We start from the raw sequence: 24,592 nt of genomic DNA, 5'->3' as shown, positions 1-24,592 counted from the left end.
GACGACTCAGACACACATGTTTATAGCTTCATCTTATAGAATTCAATATCCCTGTTTTGAGCAAACAGATTTTGCAGCTGTTTGAGCTAAGATGTTAAAGTTATTCACATAATGAAAACCTATACTTTGTGTCGGGCAAGTTCCCCATTCAAATGCATGTAATAGCGAGAAACGCACTAACGTGGTGAAATAAAGCGTTTTTAATGGTCTTCATAAAGAAGGCTGTAACTTTTGAGAGAAGACTCAGAAATACATATTTATGGCTTTATCTTATAGACTTCAATATCCCCGTGCTGGGCAAACAGGTTTTGCAGCTGTTTGAGCTAAGATTTTAAAGTTATTCACATAATGAAAACCTATACTTTGTGTCGGGCGAGAACTCCATTCAAATGCATGTAATAGCGAGAAACGCACTAACTTGGTGAAATAAATCGTTTTTCATGGTCTTCATAAAGAGAGCTGTAACTTTTGAGAGAAGACTCAAAATACATATTTATGGCTTCATCTTATAGAATTCAATATCCCCGTGCTGGGCAAAAAAGTTTTGCAGCTGTTTGAGCTAAGATTTTTAAGTTATTCACATAATGAAAACCTATACTTTGTTTCGTGCGAGTTCCCCATTCAAATGCATGTAATCGTCAGAAACGCACTGTCTTGGCGAAATAAAGCGTTTTTGCACAACTTCATATAAATCGGTGTAACTTTTGATAGAAGACTCAGAAATACATATTTATGGCTTTGCCTGATAGAATTCAATATCCCCGTGTTGAGCAAACAGGTTTTGCAGCTGTGTGAGCTAAGATGTTAAAGTTATTCGCATAATGAAAACCTATACTTTGTTTCGGGCGAGTTACCCTTTCAAATGCATGTAATCGTCAGAAACGCACTGTCTTGGCGAAATAAAGCCTTTTTGTACAACTTCATGAAGACAGCTTTAGTTTTTGATAGAAGTTTCAGAAACACATATTTATGGCTTTGTAGCACCCTCAAGGATTGACGTACGCACGATGTAGTTATAAAACAGGGTTTATTCTGGTCTTGGCAACCCGTGAGAACTGCTCACGGACAAAACAATAAAACAAAAACATCACATCAAAATGCGCTCTTGTACGTAGTGTCAATCAATCAAAAATCCTTAATTACAGAAAATAAACATTTAAAATACACAAACCTCGTGAGCTGACATCCAGGAGGTGCTAAATAGTCCCTTATGGCCTTATTGCCTTATCTTCCATCTTCTTTGTCAATTATTTCCACTCTTTAAACGATAATTTCTCCATGTGTGGAGCTAACTGAGTTGCAGCATGCGGACACCATGTGCGCTAGCAAAAGAAAAGTGGCTGGGTGGAGACCCAAACAGCAAAGCTGTACCCTACACAGTTCACCACCAGAGGGCGCAAAGGAACAAAATCCAGACATACAGCTTAACAAATATCAAATGCAACAAACATCAAATGCAACAAACATCAAATGCAAAAGACCGTTACACTCCCACCAATAACTTGTGATTAAAAAGAATAAAGTATTGCCTATGAACTAATGAACGGCTTTTGAATGAACTATCATGAATTATCCTTCAAGCAGAGTGCGGTGGAGAATCTTCTTCCGCTTCCATCAGAATCTTCTGAATGGGTCTTTCCAGGTGCACAGGTTTGGAGGTACGTTTCCCTGCTCTATCCAGGGTTGGATCACTCAGCAGCAATTTCACCTTCCTCACTTTTCCATCCTTTCCAGGATACACTTCAATGATCCTTGCCAACTTCCACTGGTTGCGTGGAGTTATCTCATCCTTCAGGAGGACAACATCATTGATCTTAGCATTTCTGTGCTCTTTGGTCCACTTCTGTCTGCCTTGAAGATTTAACAAATACTCCTTTTTCCACCTTGTCCAGAAAGTGTTGGCAAGTAGTTGAACACGACGCCACCTCTTACGGAGATAAAGATCTTCTTTCACAAACCTTCCTGGAGGTGGAGAGATGATTGTGGACTTCATGGTTAGTATGTGATTCGGTGTCAAAGGTTCTGGGTTTGATGGATCACATAGGTGGTCAGTAGTCAATGGTCTGCTATTAATCACTGCCATGACTTCATACAGGAATGTCCTCAGAGAGGAGCTGTCGAGTTGTTTGGCTGACTGTTCCAGAATGGACATGAGAACACTTCTTATGGTGCGAATTTGTCTTTCCCAGACACCACCCATATGACTAGATGCTGGGGTGTTCATGAGAAACTCACAGTCCAGTTTCCCTAGCTTGGCTTGATCCATTTCCTTAAATGCTCCAATAAACTCATTTCTAGTGCCGAAGAAAATTAGTGCCTTGATCGCATCTTATCTGGCGAACTGTACCTCTGATGGCCATGAATGCACGTAAGGAGTTGATGAGGGAATCTGTAGAGAGATCGTCAAGCATTTCAAGATGCACTGCTCTGGAGCACATGCAAGTGATTAACAAGCCATAACGCTTTAGCTCCTTGCGGCCTTCTTTGACATAAAAAGGACCAAAGCAGTCCATCCCACAGTAGGTGAATGGCGGTGTGGTCTCCATCCGATCCTCTGGGAGGTCTGCCATCTTCTGCTGCTCTGTGCGCCTTCTGAACCTTCTGCATTTTACACATTTATAGATGTAAGATGACACAATCTTGCTGCATCCAAGAATCCAGAATCCGTTAGCTCGAAGTTCATTCATGGTGATCCCTCGTCCTTGATGGTATGTCTTCTCGTGATAATGTTTGACCAGTAATGCCGACACGTGACTGTCTCTTGGCAGGATCGCAGGATGCTTGACATTGGGGTGCAAAGCTGCATGTGTTAAGCGTCCGCCTACCCGAAGAATGCCTTGGTCATCAAGAAATGGACATAACTTGTGTAACTTGCTAACCTTGTCTTTCATCTGCATCACATCATGATGTTGCAAGGTTTTTATTTGCTGAGCAAAGGCTGTTTCTTGAACCATCTTTATGATTGTTAACTCTGCTTCCTTTCTCTCTTGTAGGCTACTGATGTCGTGTGATCTACTCTTGTGATCCTTTGCTTCTTTCACATAGCGCTTGAGTCTAGCAACTGCCTTAATCATCCTAGACCAGTCGGAAAACTTGTGTAAGCGATCTAACAGTGACCTTTGTTCCTCCCCTTGTATCTTGTGGACTTGAACCTTCTTAACCTCCTGGTCACTGGTTGATAACTCTCCCACCTTAATTTCCCCACTGGGTATGACCTTCTGCCAAAGGAGGTCTGGGCCTTTGAACCAGTTTGATGCTACAAGTTGTTCTGCTGTAAGACCTCTTGAGGCGTGGTCTGCCGGATTATCTTCGGAAGTTACATACCTCCATTGGGTTGAATCTGTGCTTTGTTTGATGCGTTCCACTCGGTTTGCAACAAACACATGAAATCTTCTGGCTTCATTGCTGAGGTATCCGAGTACCACCTTCGAGTCAGTCCAATACCTTTCTTCTGAAATTTCCATTTCCAATTCCTTTTTCAGCATGTCACCAGTGCGCACAGCAACAACGGCCGCTGACAACTCGAGCCGAGGTATAGTTGTGACTTTGGTTGGTGGAACTCTTGATCTTCCCATCACCAATGAGCAGTGGACTTCACCAGTTGTGCTTACTGCTCTGAGGTAAGTGCACATTCCATATCCAGATGCACTTGCATCAGAAAAATTATGAAGTTCGTAGTGCTGTGCCTTGAAGTTCGAAGGAATGTAGCATCTGTGAACCTTTACGTCTGCAAGGTTTCCCAGATCACGCAACCAATACTCCCACTGAGGTCGAAGTCTGTCAGGTAAGTTATCATCCCAGCTGAGTTTATCTCGACACATTTGTTGCAAAATCTGCTTTCCCAGCAGAATGAAAGGTGACACAAACCCAAGTGGATCGAACACAGAGGCGACTGTGGCCAATACTCCTCTTCTGGTGAGTGGTTTGTCCTTAACAACTACTCTGAACTGAAATTGATCTGACGCCACACACCATTGTACGCCAAGTGCTCTTTCCATGTGTACTTCACCGAGTGCCATATCTAGCTCTTTGGGAGCTGCAGCGCATTCTTCTTTCGGAAGCGAAGCTAGAACTTTGGTGCTGTTTGAGATGAACTTGTGCAACCGAAGTTTGCCCATGCTGCAGAGTTTGCGTGCTTCATTAACCAGCTGTATTGCCTGATCTTCAGTGTCAACACTTGCTAGTCCGTCATCAACATAGAAGTTGGTTTTGATGAACTTGATGGTTTCTTCATTAAAACTTCCTTCCCCTTCAGCTGCAAGATGCTTGAGGCCATAGTTGGCACAACCTGGAGAAGATGCTGCTCCAAATAGGTGTACCTTCATCCTGTAGACAGTGAATGGAGTTTCAAGGTCACCGTTCTCCCACCACAAGAACCGTAGGTAATCTTGGTCACAAGCATGCACATGGAATTGGTGGAACATGCGTTTGATGTCACACATGAAAGCCACTGGGCCTCTTCGGAAGCGACACAAGACTCCGAGCAAGGTGTTTGTTAGCTCTGGACCAGTGAGGAGATGGTCATTTAAGGAAGCGCCTTGGAACTTGGCAGAGGCATCAAAGACGACACAAATCTTTCCGGGTTTTTGTGGATGATACACACCATGGTGTGGGATGTACCAAACTGGTGTCTTGTCAATGTCTTGCTCTGGGACCTTTTCAGCATCTCCATGGGCTAGGATCTCATCCATGAATTTCTTATAGTCCATGTAGTACTGCTTGTTACTCTTGAGCCTTTTTTCTAAACATTTGAGGCGATGAATAGCACATATCTTGTTGTTTGTCAGGTTCGGCCTTTCGCTCTTAAATGGGAGTGGCATTTCAAAATGACCATCCTCCTTGTGCCTAATGCCGGCCTTCATCCTTGTTAAAAATTTGAGATCTTCTTGAGAGACCTTTGTGTCTTCTGGTGCTTTCTCAACAAAGTCAGACTCCAACATCTTTAGGACCTCTGTGGGAGAGATCATTTCCTTTATTTGAGTTCTGTAGACATAGTGAACCTTGTTGGTGAGATTTGAAGAGGGATTAATGTCAGGCACCACTTCCTTCACAATGACTTGGTGACTTATTCCGAAGGCGTCTCCATAATCGAGACATGGATTGCCATAACCCACAATACTCCATCCCAGATCAGTTCTTTGCGCAAACGGCTGATTTTCCTTTCCAGACACAACCTCACGAGGAACAAGTGCTTGGGGACAGTTGTACCCAATCAGCAGACCAACATCACAACTTTGTAGTGGAGCGATCTCACTTGCAATGCATTCAAGATGAGACCATGCCTTAGCTGTTGCAGGCGATGGAATGTGATCTCGGTTTGCGGGAATAAAGTCTCTGGCATACGTCACTGGTAGGGAAATGGTCTTATTTGAGTAGAACCCTCTGACTTGTAGACCTGAGAGCTTGCGACAGGACACAACTGTGTTTCTTGAAGACATAGTAGTGAGCTTTAGCTGAGTCGATTCACCTTTGATATGCAGAGCTTGTGCCGTTTCTTCAAGAATAAAGGTCGTATCGCTCTGTGAATCAAGGAGCGCGTACACAAGAATTTCATGCTCTGGCTCACCTTTGGTTGACACCCATACTGAAATAATGGAAGATGTGTGAGTGTCGTCAACATTCTGTGTGACTCTGTTAGAAGTTGCTTCACTTGTTGTTGGTGTGACACTGTTGTCTTGTGAGACATCTGCGTTCGTTTGTCTTGTCCTGTCACTGTTCTTGTGTGGATTTCTCCTTGTTCTTTCTTCCTTCGTGCGACTGTCATGAAGACATGTTGGATGTCTTTTATTACATGTGTCACAGGTTTCTCTCCCTTCACAATCCTTGGAGCGATGACCAGAGTTCAGACAGCCAAAACATAACTTCTTGTCTTGAACAAACTTTAGTCTCTCAACAATGCTCTCATTTATGAACCTTCTACACTTAAGTAGGCTGTGACCCGACCTTTCACAGTACACACAACTAGCACTAACAGTCCTTTCATTTGAGTTAGTTGCTAGCACCTTTGCTCCATTGCCTCTGTTCCTTGTTGTTTTTGCCCCTTCAGTTTCACTTGGCTTCAGAGCAAAGAGAGATGTTATGGGATTACAGGCAATTTTGGCTTCCCGTGAGATGAAATCTACAAATTGGCTGAAGCTTGGAAAGGTGTGAGTCTCTTCTTGCACTTCTGTAACCTTTCTGTTCCACCTTGAAGTAAGCCAATCTGGAAGTTTTGCGAGCATTTTTTGGTTTTCATTCCAGTCATTGAGCACTTCAAGCCCCTTCATTTGCGACATGGCTGTCTTACAGCAGCAAAGGAAGTCAGCAAATGCTTGAAGTTCCATACCGCCTTTAGAGCTTATCTTAGGCCATGCGTCAAGTTTGTCTCTGAAGGCCTTTGCTACAAGGAAGGGATTGCCATACCTCTCTTCGAGAACTGTCCATGCTGCATAGTATGCAGACTGTGCCAAGTGGGAAGTAGCCTTCTATTGCCTTCCTTGCAGGTCCACTTACATATTTCCTCAGATAATAAGTCTTCTCTTCAGTTGGTATATTTTTCCTGTCAATCAGAGTCTGAAAGGAAATTTTCCAATCATTATATCTAATAGGGTCGCCACTGAATATTGTTGGCTCTGGTACCGGAAGACGACTTGCATTAAGAGACACTGCAAATGCTTTGACCAGATCTTCTGTGTTCACCTCTCGGTGCGGTGTCACATTTCGTGGCGAGGAACACCGTTTCATATGCTGGTCATTGTTTTCAGACTTGACTTCATTTTTCTTATCAGATCTGTGGTGAAGTAGGTTGTATATTTCTTCATCTGAACATTCACTTTGTTCATACACCCGCTGTCGAGCCTTTGCTGCATTCAGCTTTTTTACAGTCTCAAGTCGCTCTATTTCTCTGCGCTTAGCTTCTAGAGCCTTTTGTCTTTGTGCTATTTCTGCTTCTTGCCTTTCAATTTCCTTCATATGGATTTCTTGTTCAAGCAGAACTTGGAGAGCAGCCTCATTTGCTGCAACTTCAGCAGCTGCATCTTGTCTTTTAGCCGAGAGCCGGCTGGAGTGTCTAGAGGAAACCCTCGAATGAGAAGAGAGCTTAGTGTGGTGTGACTTAACACTCATCCTGTCTGAGGCTTCTAACTTAGGCATAGTCTCCTTCCATTTTTCATCCCTTTGACTTTTCACATCTGAGGCTACGGATTTAGATGAAGACTCAGCGTCCTTCCAAAGTTCTTCATCTCTTTGAACCTCCGCACTACTTGGGCTTGGACACTTTCTTACAGATTCGATAATTGTCTTTGTTATGGCTTCACACGTATCCATCCTTCGTCTTGTGTCACTATCTGGAGATTCAATACGTCTCAAGTCATCATAGGCTGCATTCACATCCTTAGAAGCACTCAAAACCTTGGAAACATGTTCTTGTAGCAGATCCTTTGAGCATTGACCATCTATAGCTCCTTTGGCATCCTTAATGACAACCTTCCACTTCTCATAGCGCACACTGAAACGATGTGCAGCCTTCTTTATGTGCTCACCGTACAGTTCTTTGCCCTTTTCCGTCAATGTACGGACTCGTTGGCTCTGTCGTGCTCTTTGTGAGGTAGTAGAAACATCATCAGCTGTGCCTTCAACTGCTTGTAGTTGCTCATCTGCAGAGAGTTGTTCCACATCACCCTTTTCACTGACTTCTGGATTAGCCTCAAACTCTGCCATTGTTGGAGGGGTTTGGGTTTTTTGTATATCTTACTTAGCCTTAATGTAAAGGTGCAGCAGCTTAAATTTGATTTGGTAGTTGAGGAGCAAATTAATATTAATCTACATTTACTGTTACAACTTTAAGGCACAGTAATTACTATTACTCCTTAAACATCACTTAACGTGTATACTTAAGTCACATTACATATCTTGTCCAAGCCAGTAATACTGTTTCATACAGCAACTGCTGAAGCCCACCATATGCACAATACACAGGTTACTCATCACAACATTAACTTAACACTGTATGAATATCAGTCACTTGAACAGCAGAAATGTAAACAATGAGAAAGAAAGAAAAAAGATGAAATATTCCAGTCCTTTGTTCATTTATAAAAGGAAACTTATCTTAATTATTTTTACATTCCTTTTCCTTTTTATTTCTCTTTCTTGTGGTTAATTATATTCAGTCCTTTAACTGAGGCAACACTTATTTTCGGGGCACCTGACTTTCCTGCGGGGCTGCGTCCTTCATCTACCCGTGCAGAGCGGAGTTCTCACTGTAGCACCCTCAAGGATTGACGTACGCACGATGTAGTTATAAAACAGGGTTTATTCTGGTCTTGGCAACCCGTGAGAACTGCTCACGGACAAAACAATAAAACAAAAACATCACATCAAAATGCGCTCTTGTACGTAGTGTCAATCAATCAAAAATCCTTAATTACAGAAAATAAACATTTAAAATACACAAACCTCGTGAGCTGACATCCAGGAGGTGCTAAATAGTCCCTTATGGCCTTATTGCCTTATCTTCCATCTTCTTTGTCAATTATTTCCACTCTTTAAATGATAATTTCTCCATGTGTGGAGCTAACTGTGAGTTGCAGCATGCGGACACCATGTGCGCTAGCAAAAGAAAAGTGGCTGGGTGGAGACCCAAACAGCAAAGCTGTACCCTACACAGTTCACCACCAGAGGGCGCAAAGGAAAAAAAATCCAGACATACAGCTTAACAAATATCAAATGCAACAAACATCAAATGCAACAAACATCAAATGCAAAAGACCGTTACAGGCTTTATCTTGTAGAATTTAATATCCCCGTGCTGGGCAAACAGGTTTTGCAGCTGCGTGAGCTAAGATTTTCAAGTTATTCACAAAATGAAAACTACTTTGTGTCGGGCGAGGTCTCCATTCAAATGCATGTAATAGTCAGAAACCCACTGTCTTGACAAAATAAAGCGTTTTTGTACAAATTCATATAAATAGCTGTAACTTTTGATAGAAGATTCAGATATACGTATTCATGGCTTTATCTTATAGAATTCAATATCCCCCAGCTGGGCAAACAGGTTTTGCAGCTGTTTGAGTTAAGATTTTCAAGTTATTCACATAATGAAAACCTATACTTTGTGTCGTGCGAGTTCTCCATTCAAATGCATGTAATCGTCAGAAACGCACGGTCTTGGCGAAATAAAGCCTTTTTGTACAACTTCATGAAGACAGCTGTAGTTTTTGATAGAAGGCTCAGATATACATATTTATGGCTTTATCTTATAGAATTCAATATCCCGGTGGTGGGCAAACAGGTTTTGCAGCTGTTTGAGATAAGATGTTAGAGTTATTCACATAATGAAAACTACTTTGTGTCGGGCGAGAACTCCATTCAAATGCATGTAATAGTGAGAAACGCACTAACGTGGTGAAATAAAGCCTTTTTAATGGTTTTCATAAAGACAGCTGTAACTTTTGATAGAAGACTCAGATATACGTATTCATGGCTTTATCTTATAGAATTCAATATCCCCGTACTGGGCAAACAGGTTTTGCAGCTGTTTGAGCTAAGATTTTAAAGGTATTCACATAATGAAAACCTATACTTTGTTTGGGGCGAGTTCCCCGTTCAAATGCATGTAATAGTCAGAAACGCACTGTCTTGGCGAAAGAAAGCGTTTTTGTACAACTTCATATAAATAGCTGTAACTTTTGATAGAAGACTCAGATATACGTATTCATGGCTTTATCGTATAGAATTCAATATCCCTGTGTTGAGCAAACAGGTTTTGCAGCTGTTTGAGCTAAGATTTGAAAGTTATTCACATAATGAAAACCTATACTTTGTTTCGGGCGAATTCCCCATTCAAATGCATGTAATAGTCAGAAACGCACTGTCTTGACGAAATAAAGCGTTTTTGTACAACTTCATGAAGACACCTGTAACTTTTGATAGCAGACTCAGACATACGTATTCATGGCTTTATCGTATAGAATTCAATATCCCCGTGTTGAGCAAACAGGTTTTGCAGCTGTGTGAGCTAACATTTTCAAGTTATTCACATAATGAATACCTATACTTTGTTTCAGGCGAGTTCCCCATTCAAATGCATGTAATCGTCAGAAACGCACTGTCTTGGCGAAATAAAGCCTTTTTGTACAACTTCATGAAGACAGCTGTAGTTTTTGATAGAAGACTCAGAAATACATATTTATGGCTTCATCTTATACAATTCAATATCCCCGTGCTGGGCAAAAAGGTTTTGCAGCTGTTTGAGCTAAGATGTTAAAGTTATTCACATAAGGGCGAGTTCCCCATTCAAATGCATGTAATAGTCAGAAACGCACTGTCTTGGCGAAAGAAAGCGTTTTTGTACAACTTCGTATAAATAGCTGTAACTTTTGATAGCACACTCAGACAAACATGTTTATGGCTTTATCTTATAGAACTCAAGGTCCCCGTGCTGGGCAAACAGGTTTTGCAGCTGTTTGAGCTAAGATTTCCAAGTTATTCACATAATGACAACCTATACTTTGTTTCAGGCGAGCTCCCCATTCAAATGCATGTAATAGTCAGAAACGCACTGTCTTGACGAAATAAAGCGTTTTTGTACAACTTCATATAAATAGCTGTAACTTTTGATAGAAGACTCAGACATACGTATTCATGGTTTATCGTATAGAATTCAATATCCCCGTGTTGAGCAAACAGGTTTTGCAGCTGTTTGAGCTAAGATTTTCAAGTTATTCACATAATGAATACCTATACTTTGTTTCAGGCGAGTTCCCCATTCAAATGCATGTAATCGTCAGAGACGCCCTGTCTTGGCGAAATAAAGCCTTTTTGTAAAACTTCATGAAGACAGCTGTAGTTTTTGATAGAAGGCTCAGACACACATATTTATGGCTTCATGTTATAGAATTCAATTTCCCCGTGCTGGGCAAACAGGTTTTGCAGCTGTTTGAGCTAAGATTTTCAAGTTATTCACATAATGAAAACCTATACTTTGTGTCGGGCGAGAACTCCATTCAAATGCATGTAATAGCGAGAAACGCACTAACGTGGTGAAATAAAGCGTTTTTCATGTTCTTCTTAAAGACAGCTTTAGTTTTTGATATAAGGCTCAGATATACATATTTATGGCTTTATCTTATAGAATTCAATATCCCCGTGCTGGGCAAACTGGTTTTGCAGCTGTTTGAGTTAAGATTTTCAAGTTATTCACCTAATGAAAACCTATACTTTGCTTCAGGCGAGTTCCCCATTCAAAATGCATGTAATTGTGAGAAACGCACTGTCTTGGCGAAATAAAACCTTTTTGTACAACTTAGTGAAGACAGCTGTAATTTTTGATAGAAGTTTCAGACACACATATTTATGGCTTTATCTTATAGAAATCAATATCCCCGTGCTGGGCAAACAGGTTTTTGCAGCTGTTTGAGCTAAGATTTTAAAGTTATTCACATAATGAAAACCTATACTTTGTTTCAGGCGAGTTCCCCATTCAAATGCATGTAATAGTCAGAAACCCACTGTCTTGACAAAATAAAGCGTCTTTGTACAAATTCATATAAATAGCTGTAACTTTTGATAGAAGATTCAGATATACGTATTCATGGCTTTATCTTATAGAATTCAATATCCCCGTGCTGGGCAAACAGGTTTTGCAGCTGTTTGAGTTAAGATGTTCAAGTTATTCACATAATGAAAACCTATACTTTGTGTCGTGCGAGTTCTCCATTCAAATGCATGTAATCGTCAGAAACGCACTGTCTTGGCGAAATAAAGCCTTTTTGTAAAACTTCATGAAGACAGCTGTAGTTTTTGATAGAAGGCTCAGGCTCACATCTTTATGGCTTTATCTTATACAATTCAATATCCCCGTGCTGGGCAAACAGGTTTTGCAGCTGTGTGAGCTAAGATTTTCAAGTTATTCACATAATGACAACCTATACTTTGTGTCGGGCGAGAACTCCATTCAAATGCATGTAATAGCGAGAAACGCACTAACGTGGTGAAATAAAGCCTTTTTAATGGTTTTCATAAAGACAGCTGTAACTTTTGATAGAAGACTCAGATATACATATTTATGGCTTTTTCTTATAGAATTCAATATCCCCGTGCTGGGCAAACAGGTTTTGCAGCTGTTTGAGTTAAGATTTTCAAGTTATTCACATAATGAATACCTATACTTTGTTTCAGGCGAGTTCCCCATTCAAAATGCATGTAATCGTCAGAAACGCACTGTCTTGGCGAAATACAGCCTTTTTGTACAACTTCATGAAGACAGCTTTAGTTTTTGATAGAAGTTTCAGACACACATATTTATGGCTTTATGTTGTAGACTTCAATATCCCCGTGCTGGACAAAAAAGTTTTGCAGCTGTTTGAGCTAAGCTGTTAAAGTTATTCACATAATGAAAACCTATACTATGTTTTGGGCGAGTTCCCCATTCAAATGCATGTAATAGCGAGAAACGCACTGTCTTGACGAAATAAAGCGTTTTTGTACAACTTCATATAAATAGCTGTAACTTTTGATAGAAGGCTCAGACACACATATTTATGGCTTCATCTTATAGAATTCAATATCCCCGTGCTGGGCAAACAGGCTTTGCAGCTGTTTGAGCTAAGATGTTAAAGTTATTCACATAATGAAAACCTATACTTTGTTTCAGGCGAGTTCCCCATTCAAATGCATGTAATCGTCAGAAACGCACTGTCTTGGCGAAATACAGCCTTTTTGTACAACTTCATGAAGACAGCTTTAGTTTTTGATAGAAGTTTCAGACACACATATTTATGGCTTTATGTTGTAGACTTCAATATCCCCGTGCTGGACAAAAAAGTTTTGCAGCTGTTTGAGCTAAGCTGTTAAAGTTATTCACATAATGAAAACCTATACTATGTTTTGGGCGAGTTCGCCATTCAAATGCATGTAATAGCAAGAAACGCACTGTCTTGACGAAATAAAGCGTTTTTGTACAACTTCATATAAATAGCTGTAACTTTTGATAGAAGGCTCAGACACACATATTTATGGCTTCATCTTATAGAATTCAATATCCCCGTGCTGGGCAAACAGGCTTTGCAGCTGTTTGAGCTAAGATGTTAAAGTTATTCACATAATGAAAACCTATACTTTGTTTCAGGCGAGTTCCCCATTCAAATGCATGTAATCGTCAGAAACGCACTGTCTTGGCGAAATACAGCCTTTTTGTACAACTTCATGAAGACAGCTTTAGTTTTTGATAGAAGTTTCAGACACACATATTTATGGCTTTATGTTGTAGACTTCAATATCCCCGTGCTGGACAAAAAAGTTTTGCAGCTGTTTGAGCTAAGCTGTTAAAGTTATTCACATAATGAAAACCTATACTATGTTTTGGGCGAGTTCGCCATTCAAATGCATGTAATAGCGAGAAACGCACTGTCTTGACGAAATAAAGCGTTTTTGTACAACTTCATATAAATAGCTGTAACTTTTGATAGAAGGCTCAGACACACATATTTATGGCTTCATCTTATAGAATTCAATATCCCCGTGCTGGGCAAACAGGCTTTGCAGCTGTTTGAGCTAAGATGTTAAAGTTATTCACATAATGAAAACCTATACTTTGTTTCAGGCGAGTTCCCCATTCAAATGCATGTAATCGTCAGAAACGCACTGTCTTGGCGAAATAAAGCCTTTTTGTAAAACTTCATGAAGACAGCTGTAGTTTTTGATAGAAGGCTCAGATATACGTATTTATGGCTTCATCTTATAGAATTCAATATCCCCGTGCTGGGCAAACAGGTTTTGCAGCTGTTTGAGCTAAGATTTTCAAGTTATTCACATAATGAAAACCTATACTTTGTGTCGGGCGAGAACTCCATTCAAATGCATGTAATAGCGAGAAACGCACTAACGTGGTGAAATAAAGCGTTTTTAATGGTCTTCATAAAGACAGCTGTAACTTTTGATAGAAGACTCAGAAATACATATTTATGGCTTTATCTCATAGAATTCAATTTCCCCGTGCTGGGCAAACAGGTTTTGCAGCTGTTTGAGTTAAGATTTTCAAGTTATTCACATAATGAAAACCTATACTTTGTTTCGGGCGAAACAGGGAGTGCAGAATTATTAGGCAAGTTGCATTTTTGAGGAATAATTTTATTATTGAACAACAACCATGTTATCAATGAACCCAAAAAACTCATTAATATCAAAGCTGAATGTTTGTGGAAGTAGTTTTTAGTTTGTTTTTAGTTTTAGCTATTTTTCGGGGATGTCTGTGTGTGCAGGTGACTATTACTGTGCATAATTATTAGGCAACTTAACAAAAAACAAATATATACCCATTTCAATTATTCATTTTTAACAGTGAAACCAATATAACATCTCCACATTCACAAATATACATTTCTGACATTCAAAAACAAAACAAAAACAAATCAGCGACCAATATAGGCACCTTTCTTTGCAAGGACACTCAAAAGCCTGCCATCCATGGGTTCTGTCAGTGTTTTGATCTGTTCACCATCAACATTGCGTGCAGCAGCAACCACAGCCTCCCAGACACTGTTCAGAGAGGTGTACTGTTTTCCCTCCTTGTAAATCTCCCATTTGATGATGGACCACAGGTTCTCAATGGGGTTCAGATCAGGTGAGCAAGGTGACCATGTCATTAGTTTTTCTTCTTTTAAACCCCTTCTCGCCAGCCACGCTGTGGAGTACTTGGAAGCGTGTGATGGAGTATTGTCCTGCACGAAAATCATGTTTTTCTTGAAGGATGCAGACTTCTTCCTGTACCACTGCTTGAAGGTGTCTTCCAGAAACTGGCAGTAGGACTGGGAGTTGAGCTTGACTCCATCCTCAACCCGAAAAGGCTCCAAAAGCTCATCTTTGATGATACCAGCCCAAACCAGTACACCACCTCCACCTTGCTGGCGTCTGAGTCGGACTGGAGCTTTCTGCCCATTACCAATCCAGCCACGGGCCCATCCATCTGGCCCATCAAGACTCACTCTCATTTCATCAGTCCATAAAACCTTAGAAAAATCAGTCTTGAGATGTTTCTTGGCCCAGTCTTGACATTTCGGCTTGTGTGTCTTGTTCAGTGGTGGTCGTCTTTCAGCCTTTCTTACCTTGGCCATGTCTCTGAGTATTGCACACCTTGTGCTTTTGGGCACTCCAGTGATGTTGCAGCTCTGAAATATGGCCAAACTGGTGGCAAGTGGCATCTTGGCAGCTGCACGCTTGACTTTTCTCAAGCGTGGGCAGTTATTTTGCGCCTTGGTTTTTCCACACGCTTCTTGCGACCCTGTTAAATATTTTGAATGAAATGCAAAGCAACACAAGCCCTGGTGAAATGTGGATGGTATCAACGAGTAGCACAGGCTCTGGTGTAATGTGGATGGCCTCATCCAGCACCACATGCCCTGGTGTGGTGATGATGGCCTCACAGGAAGAACTGGCCCTTCTGTGTTGTTGATGTCATCAGCCAGCAACACAAGCCCTGGTGAAATGTGGATGGTTTCGGACAGCACCAAAGGGCCTGGTGAAATGTGGATGGTATTGGCCAGCACCAAAGGCCCTGGTGTAATGTGGATGGCCTCAGCCAAAAGTACAGGCCCTGGTGTGGTAAAGATGGCCTCACAGGAAGCACTGTCCCTGATGTAAAGTGTATGGCCTCAGCCAACAACAGTGGCCCTGGTGAAATGTGGATGGTATTGGCCAGAACAACAGGCCATGTTGTAATGTGAATGTCCTCAGCCAGTAGCACAGGCCCTTGTGTACTGTGGATCGCATCAGCCAGCAACACAAGCCCTGGTGAAATGTGGATGGTATCAACGAGTAGCACAGGCCCTGGTGTAATGTGGATGGCCTCATCCAGCAACACCACAGGCCCTGGTCAAATGTGGTTGTTTTCAGCCAGCAACACAGGCCCTTGGGTAATTTGGATGGCTAGCAGCACAGGCCCTGGTCTGGTGAAGATGACCTAACAGGAATCACTGGCCCTGGTGTATTTTCGATGGCATCAGCAAGCAGCACAGACCCTGGTCTAGTGAAGATGGCCTCACAGAAATCACTGGCCCTGGTGTATTGTGGATGGCATCAGCCATCAACACAGGCCCTCGTGAAATATAGGTGGCCTCAGCAGGCAACACAGTCCCTGGTGTAATGTTAATGTCCTCATCCAACCCCATGGCCCCGGTGCAATGTAGATGGCCTCAGCCAGCAGCACAGGACCTGGTGTAATGTGGATGGCATAATCTAAGAACACTGGCCCTTGTGAAATATGAATGGTATTGGTAAGCAGCACACACCCTTGTGTAATGTGGATGGCCTTAGCTTAATGTGTAATGTGAATGATATCGGCCAGCATCACAGGCCCTAATGTGGATGGCATCAACGAACATCAAAGGCCCTGGTGGGGTAAAGATGGCCTCACAGGAAGCACAGGCCCTGGTGTAATGTGGAATGTAGAAGCCGGCATCACAGTCTCTGGTGTAATGTGGATGGCCTAAGCCAACAACAGTGGCCCTGGTGAAATGTGGATGGTATTGGCCAGCACCACAGGCCCTGCTGTAATGTAGATGGCATCAGCCAGTAGCACATGCCCTTGAGTATTGTGAATGGCATCAGTCAGCAACACAGTTCCTTGGGTAATGTGGAAGGCTAGCAGCACTGTCCCTGGTGTAATGTGTATTTCGTCAGCCAACAACACTGGCCCTCTTAAATGTGGATGGTATTGGCCAACACCACAGGCCAAGGCGTAATGTGAATGTCCTCAGCCAACACCACTGGCCCTGGTGTAATTGGGATGGCATCAGCCAGTAGCACAGGCCCTTGTGTATTGTGGATCGCATCAGCCAGCAACACAAGCCCTTGTGAAATGTGGATGGTTTCGGGCTGCACCACAGGCCCTGGTTTAATGTGGATGGCATCAACGGGTAGCACAGTAGCACATTGTGTAATGTGGATCACGTCAGCCAGCAACACAGGCTATGGTGAAATGTAGGGGGTGGCTGTAGCTCAGGTGGCAGAGCAGGTCAGCCACTAATCAGAAGGTCGGTGGTTCGATCCCAGGCTGCCTCCTGGCTGCATGCCAAATATCCTTGGGCAAGATACTAACCCCGTGTTTGCCTACTGGTGGTGGCCTACTGGTGGCGCCAGTGTCCGGCAGCCTCGCCTCTGTCAGTGCGCCCCAGGGCAGCTGTGGGTACAATGTAGCTTGCCATCGCCAGTGTGTGAATGGGTGAATGACTGAATGTAGTGTGAAATGCTTTGGGGTCCTTAGGGACTAGAAAAGCGCAGGCCATTTACCATGACCTGAGACAGCAGCGCAGGCCCTGCTGTAGTGAAGTTGGCCTCAGAGGGAGCACTAGCCCTGGTGCAATGTGGATGGCCTAAGCCAGCAACACAGGCCCTTGTGTAATGTGGATGGTATCAGCCAGCACCACAGGCCCTGGTGTGGTGATGATGGCCTCACAGGAAGCACTTTCCCTGGTGAAATGTGAATGTCCTAAGCCAACAACACTGGCCCTGGTGAAATGTGGATGGTATTGGCCAGCACCACAGGCCCTGGTGTAATGTGAATGTCCTCAGCCATGACCACAGGCCCTGATGAAATGTAGTTGGCCTCAGCCATGACCACAGGCCCTGGTGAAATGTAAATGTCCTCAGCCGGTAGCACAGGCCCTGGTGTAATGTGAATGTCCTCAGCCAACACCACTGGCCCTGGTTTAATGTGGATGGCATCAACGAGTAGCACAGGCCCTTGTGTAATGTGGATCACATCAGCCATCAACACAGGCTCTGGTGAAATGTAGATGACCTCAGAAAGCAGCGTAGGCCCTGCTGTCGTGAAGTTGGCCTCAGAGGGAGCACTAGCCCTGGTGCAATGTGGATGGCCTAAGCCAGCAATACAGGCCCTGGTATGGTGACGATAGCCTAACAGGGAGCACATGCCGTGGTATAATGTGGATGGCCTCAGCCAGTAGCACAGGCCGTGTTGCAATGTGGATGGCCTCATCTACCAACACTGGCCCAGGTGAAATGTGGATGGTAATGGCCAGCACCACAGACCTTGGTGTAATGTGGATGGCCTTAGCCAACACCACTGGCCCTGGTGAAATGTGGATGACATCGGCAAGGACCAATGGCCTGGATGTAATGTGGATGGTTTCAGCCAATAGCACAGTCCCTGGTGTGGTGAAGATGGCCTCACAGGAATCACTGTCCCTGGTGTAATTTGGATGGCCTCATCCAACAACACTGGCCCTGGTGAGATGTCGTGCTATTAGCCAGCACCACAGGCCCTGGTGTAATGTGAATGTCCTCAGCCAACACCACTGGCCCTAGTGAAATGTCGGTGGTATTGGCCAGCACCACAGGCCCTGGTGTAATGTAGATGGCATCAGCCAGTAGCACAGGCCCTTGAGTATTGTGAATGGCATCAGCCAGCAACACCACTGGCCCTTGTGAAATGTGGATGGTTTCGACCATCAACACAGGCCCTTGGGTAATGTGGAAGGCTAGCAGCACTGGCCCTTGTGTAATGTGGATGGTATCAGCCAGCACCAAAGGTCCTGGTGTGGTGATAATGGCCTCACAGGGAGCACATGCCGTGGTATAATGTGGATGGCCTCAGCCAGTAGCACAGGCCCTGTTGTAATGTGGATGGCCTCATCCAACAACACTGGCCCTTGTGAAATGTGGATGGTATTAGCCAGCACCACAGGCCCTGGTGTAATGTGAATGTCCTCAGCCAACACCACTGGCCCTGGTGTAATGTGGATGGTTTTGGCCAGCACGACAGGCCCTGGTGTAATGTGAATGGCCTCATCCAACAACACTGGCCCTGGTGAAATATGGATGGTATTGGCCAGCACCACAGGCCCAGGTGTAATGTGGATGGTAGAAGCCGGCATCACAAGCCGTGATGTAATGTGGATGGCCTCAGCCAAAAGTACAGGCCGTCGTGTGGTGAAGATGGCCTCACAGGAAGCACTGTCCCTTGTGTAATGTGTATGGCCTCAGCCAACAAAAGTGGCCCAAGTGAAATGTGGATTATATTGGCCAGCAACACTGGTGTAATGTGAATATCCTCAGCCAGTAGTAAAGGCCCTTGTGTTTTGTGGAAAGGATCAGCCGGCAACAAAATCCCTGGTGAAATGTGCATGGCCTCATCCAGCACCACAGGCCCTGGTTTGGTGATGATTGCCACACAGGAAGAACTGTCCCTGGTGTAATGTGGATGGCCTCATCCAACAGTACAGGCCCTGGTGAAATGTCGGTAGTATTGGCCAGCACCACAGGCCCTGGTTTAATGTCGGTAGTATTGGCCAGCACCACAGGCCCTGGTTTAATGTAGATGGCATCAGCCAGTAGCACAGGCCCTTGAGTATTGTGAATGGCATCAGCCAGCAACACCACTGGCCCTTGTGAAATGTGGATGGTTTCGGCCAGCAACACTGGCCCTTGGGTAATGTGGAAAGCTAGCAGCACTGGCCCTTGTGTAATGTGGATGGTATCAGCCAGCACCACAGGAACTGGTGTGGTGATGATGGCCTCAGAGGAAGCACTGTCCCTGGTGTAATTTGGATGGCCTCATCAAACAACACTGGCCCTGGTGAAATGTGGATGGTATTAGCCAGCACCACAGGCCCTGGTGTAATGTGAATGTCCTCAGCCAGAAGCACAGGCCCTTGTGTATTGTGGATCACATCAGCCAGCAACACAAGCCCTGGTGAAATGTGGTTTGTATCAACGAGTAGCACAGACCCTGCTGTAATGTCGATGGCCTCAGCCAGCACCACAGGCCCTGGTTTGGTGATGATGGCATCACAGGAAGCACTGGCAGTGGTGTAATGTGGATGGCCAAAGCCAAAATACTGGCCCTGGTGGATGGCATTGTGGATGTTGTAATGTGAATGTCCTCAGCCAGTAGCACAGGCCCTTGTGTACTGTGGATCGCATCAGCCAGCAACACAAGCCCTGATGAAATGTGGATGGTATCAACCAGTAGCACAGGCCTTGGTGTAATGTGGATGGCCTCATCCAGCAATACCACAGGCCCTGGTGAAATGTGGTTGTTTTCGGCCAGCAACACAGGCCCTTGGGTAATTTGGATGGCTAGCAGCACAGGCCCTGGTCTGGTGAAGATGGCCTCACAGGAATCACTGGCCCTGGTGTAATTTTGATGGCATCAGCAAGCAGCGCAGAACCTGGTCTAGTGAAGATGGCCTCAGAGAAATCACTGGCCCTGGTGTATTGTGGATGGCATTGCCATCAACACAGGCCCTCGTGAAATATAGGTGGCCTCAGCAGGCAGCACAGGCCCTACTGCAATGTGAATGGCCTCAGCCAGCAACACAGTCCCTGGTGTAATGTTAATGTCCTCATTCAACCCCATGGCCCCGGTGCAATGTGGATGGCCTCAGCCAGCAGCACAGTCTCTGGTGTAATGTGGATGGCCTAAGCCAACAACAGTGGCCCTGGTGTAATGGGGATGACATCAGGCAGTAGCACAGGCCGTTGTGTATTGTGGATCGCATCAGCCAGCAACACAAACCCAGATGAAATGTGGATGGTTTCGGAAAGCACAAAAGGGCCTGGTGACATGTGGATTGTTTCGGCCTGCACCACAGGCCCTGGTGTAATGTGAATGTCCTCAGCCAAAAGTACAGGCCCTGGTGAAATGTAAATGTCCTCATCCAGTAGCACAGACCCTGTTGTAATGTGGATGGCCTCAGACAGCAGCCAGGCCTTGGTGAAATGTAGATGGCCTCAGCCGGCAACATGCGCTCTGGTTAAATGTAATCTGCCTCAGCCAGTAGCACAGGCCCTGTTGTCGTGAAGATTGCCTCACAGGAAGCACTGTCCCTGGTGTAATGTGTATTTCCTCAGCAAAAACCACTGGCCCTGATGGTATTGGCCAGCACAACAGGCCCTGGTGTAATGTAGATGGCATCAGCCAGCAACACCACTGGCCCTTGTGAAATGTGGATGGTTTCGGCCAGCAACACAGGCCCTTGGGTAATGTGGATGGTATCAGCAAACAACAATGGCCCTGGTGAAATGTCGGTGGTATTGGCCAGCACCACAGGCCCTGGTGTAATGTAGATGGCATCAACGAGGAGCACAGGCCCTGGTGTAATGTTGATGGCATCATCCAGCACCACAGGCCCTGGTGTGGTGAAGATGGCCTCACAGGAAGCACTGTCCCTGGTGTAATGTGTATTTCCTCAGCAAAAACCACTGGCCCTGATGGTATTGGCCAGCACAACAGGCCCTTGTGTAATGTGTATGGCCTCAGCCAACAACAGTGGCCCTGGTGAAATGTGGATTATATTGGCCAGCACCACAGACCCTGGTGTAATGTGAATATCCTCAGCCAGTAGTAAAGGCCCTTGTGTTTTGTGGAACGCATCAGCCAGCAACACAATCCCTGGTGAAATGTGGATGACCTCATCCAGCACCACAGGCCCTGGTTTGGTGATGATTGCCACCTAGGAAGACCTGTACCTGGTGTAATGTGGATGGCCTTATCCAACAGTACAGGTCCTGGTTTAATGTAGATGGCATCAGCCAGTAGCACAGGCCCTTTAGTATTGTGAATGGCATCAGCCAGCAACACCACTGGCCCTTGTGAAATGTGGATGGTTTCGGCCAGCAACACAGCCACTTGGGTTATGTGGAAGGCTAGCAGCAATGGCCCTTGTGTAATGTGGATGGTATCAGCTAGCACCACAGGCCCTGGTGTGGTGATGATGGCTTCACAGGAAGCACTGTCCCTGGTGTAATTTGGATGGCCTCATCCAACAACACTGGCCCAGGTGAAATGTGGATGGTATTGGCCAGCACCACAGGCCTTGGTGTAATGTGGATGGTATTGGCCAGCACCACAGGCCCTGGTGTAATGCGTATGGCCTCATCCAACAACACAGGCCCTTGGGAAATGTGGATGGTATTGGCCAGCACAACAGGCCTTGGTGTAATGTGATTGTCCTAGGCCAGAAGCACAGGCCCTTGAGTATTGTGGATCGCATCAGCCAGCAACACAAGCCCTGGTGATGTGGTTGGTATCAACGAGTAGCACAGGCCCTGGTGTAATGTGGATGGACTCGGCCATGACCACAGGCCCTGGTGAAATGTAAATGTCCTCAGCCAGTAGCACAGGCCCTGTTGTAATGTGGATGGCCTCATCTAACAACTCTGTCCCTGTTGAAATATGGATGGTATTGGTCAGCACCACACACCCTGGTGTAATGTGAATGGCCTTAGCCAGCACCACTGGACCTGGTGAAATGTGCATGATATCGGTCAGCACCAGAGGCCCAGGTGTAATGTGGATGGCATCAACGAGCAGCAGAGGCCATGGTGGGGTGAAGATGGCCACACAGCAATTACTGTCCCTGGTGTAATGTGGATGGTAAAAGCCGGCATCACAGGCCGTGATGTAATGTGGATCGCCTCAGCCAGCACCACAGGCCCTGGTGTGGTGAAGATGGCCTCACAGGACGCACAGGCCATGGTGTAATGTGGATGGCCTCAGACAGCAGCCAGGCCCTGTTGTGGTGAAGATGGCCTCACAGGAAGCAATGTCGCTGGTTTAATGTGTATTTCCTCAGCCAACACCACTGGCCCTGGTGCAATGTGGATGGCCTCAGCCAGTAGCACAGGCCCTGTTGTAATGTGGATGGCCTCATCTACCAACACTGGCCCAGGTGTAATGTGGATGGTAATGGCCAGCACCACAGACCTTGGTGTAATGTAAATGGCCTTAGCCAACACCACTGGCCCTGGTGAAATGTGGATGACATCAGCAAGGACCAATGGCCCTGATGTAATGTGGATGGTTTCAGCCAACAGCACAGTCCCGGGTGTGGTGAAGATGGCCTCACAGGAAGCACTGTCCCTGGTGTAATGTGGATGGCCTCAGAAAACAACACTGGCCCTGGTGAAATGTCGGTGGCATTGGCCAGCACCACAGGCCCTGGTGTAATGTAGATGACATCAACGAGGAGAACAGGCCCTGGTGTAATGTTGATGGCATCATCCAGCACCACAGGCCCTGGTGTGGTGATGATGGCCTGACAGGAAGCACTGTCCCTGGTGTAATGCAGATGGCCTCATCCAACAACAATGGCCCTGGTGAAATTTGGATGGTATTGGCCAGCACCACAGGCCGTTGTGTAATGTGGTTGGCCTCAGCCAACACCACTGGCCCTGGTGTAATGTGGATGACATCAGCCAGTATCACAGGCCCTTCTGTGTTGTGGATGTCATCAGCCAGCAACACAAGCCCTTGTGAAATGTGGATGGTTTCGGACAGCACCAAAGGGCCTTGTGAAATGTGGATGGTATTGGCCAGCACCAAAGGCCCTGGTGTAATGTGGATGGCCTCATCCAGCAACACCACAGGCCCTGGTGAAATGTGGTTGTTTTTGGCCAGCAACACAGGCACTTGGGTAATTTGGATGGCTAGCAGCACAGGCCCTGGTCTGGTGAAGATGGCCTCACAAGAATCACTGGCCCTGGTGTATTTTCGATGGCCTCAGCAAGCAGCACAGACCGTGGTCTAGTGAAGATGGCCTCACAGAAATCATTGGCCCTGGTGTATTGTGGATGGCATCGGCCGTCAACACAGGCCCTCGTGAAATATAGGTAGCCTCAGCCAGCAGCACAGGCGCTACTGCAATGTGAATGGCCTCAGCCAGCAACACAGTCCCTGGTGTAATGTTAATGTCCTCATCCAACCCCATGGCCCCGGTGCAATGTGGATGGCCTCAGCCAGCAGCACAGGACCTGGTGTAATGTGGATGGCATAATCTAACAACACTGGCCCTTGTGAAATTCAAATTCAAATTCAAATTCAAATTCAAATTCTATTTGTCACGTACACAGTCATACACAGTACGATATGTAGTGAAATGCTTGGACAACTGCTCGTGACCTAAAGAAAACAAAAAAGGAAAAGGCTATGAATAAGATAGGAAATAAATATGAAAAATTAAAAAGGGTAAATTTAACTAGGAAGGAATAAAATATAAGTTAAGGTCAAAAATGAAATAACTGTACAACACAAATTAGAATGAAGGGTAAATTTAACTGGGAAGAATAAGATAAAGATAAATATATAAATTAAAGTTGAAAATAAAATAACTGTACAACAAAATACACAATACACAATATAGAACTATATAAGAATGTATGAAGAAATCTAAATCTAAATAAATATATACACAATAACAGCAGCTGTACAAGTATTAACCGGAAATGAAGAATATAGTGACCAGTGTTGTGCAAAACCAAAGTCCAGAAAGTCCAGTGTGTGTGTAAGAACCATATGTGTGTGGATGGTATTGGTAAGCACCACACACCCTGGTGTAATGTGCATGATATCGGCCAGCATAACAGGCCCTAATGTGGATGGCATCAACGAGCATCAAAGGCCCTGGTGGGGTAAAGATGGCGATCGTGGCTCAAGAGTTGGGAGTTCGCCTTGTAATCGGAAGGTTGCCGGTTCGAGCCCCGGCTTGGACAGTCTCGGTTGTTGTGTCCTTGGGCAAGACACTTCACCCGTTGCCTACTGGTGGTGGTCAGAGGGCCCGGTGGCGCCAGTCTCCGGCAGCCTCGCCTCTGTCAG

The sequence above is a fragment of the Rhamphochromis sp. 'chilingali' genome, assembly GCF_963969265.1.
Source record: "Rhamphochromis sp. 'chilingali' genome assembly, chromosome: 15".
Classification (NCBI taxonomy): Eukaryota; Metazoa; Chordata; class Actinopteri; order Cichliformes; family Cichlidae; genus Rhamphochromis; species Rhamphochromis sp. 'chilingali'.
The sequence above is the reverse complement of the archived record's forward strand: the minus strand, read 5'-3'. Positions refer to the sequence as shown.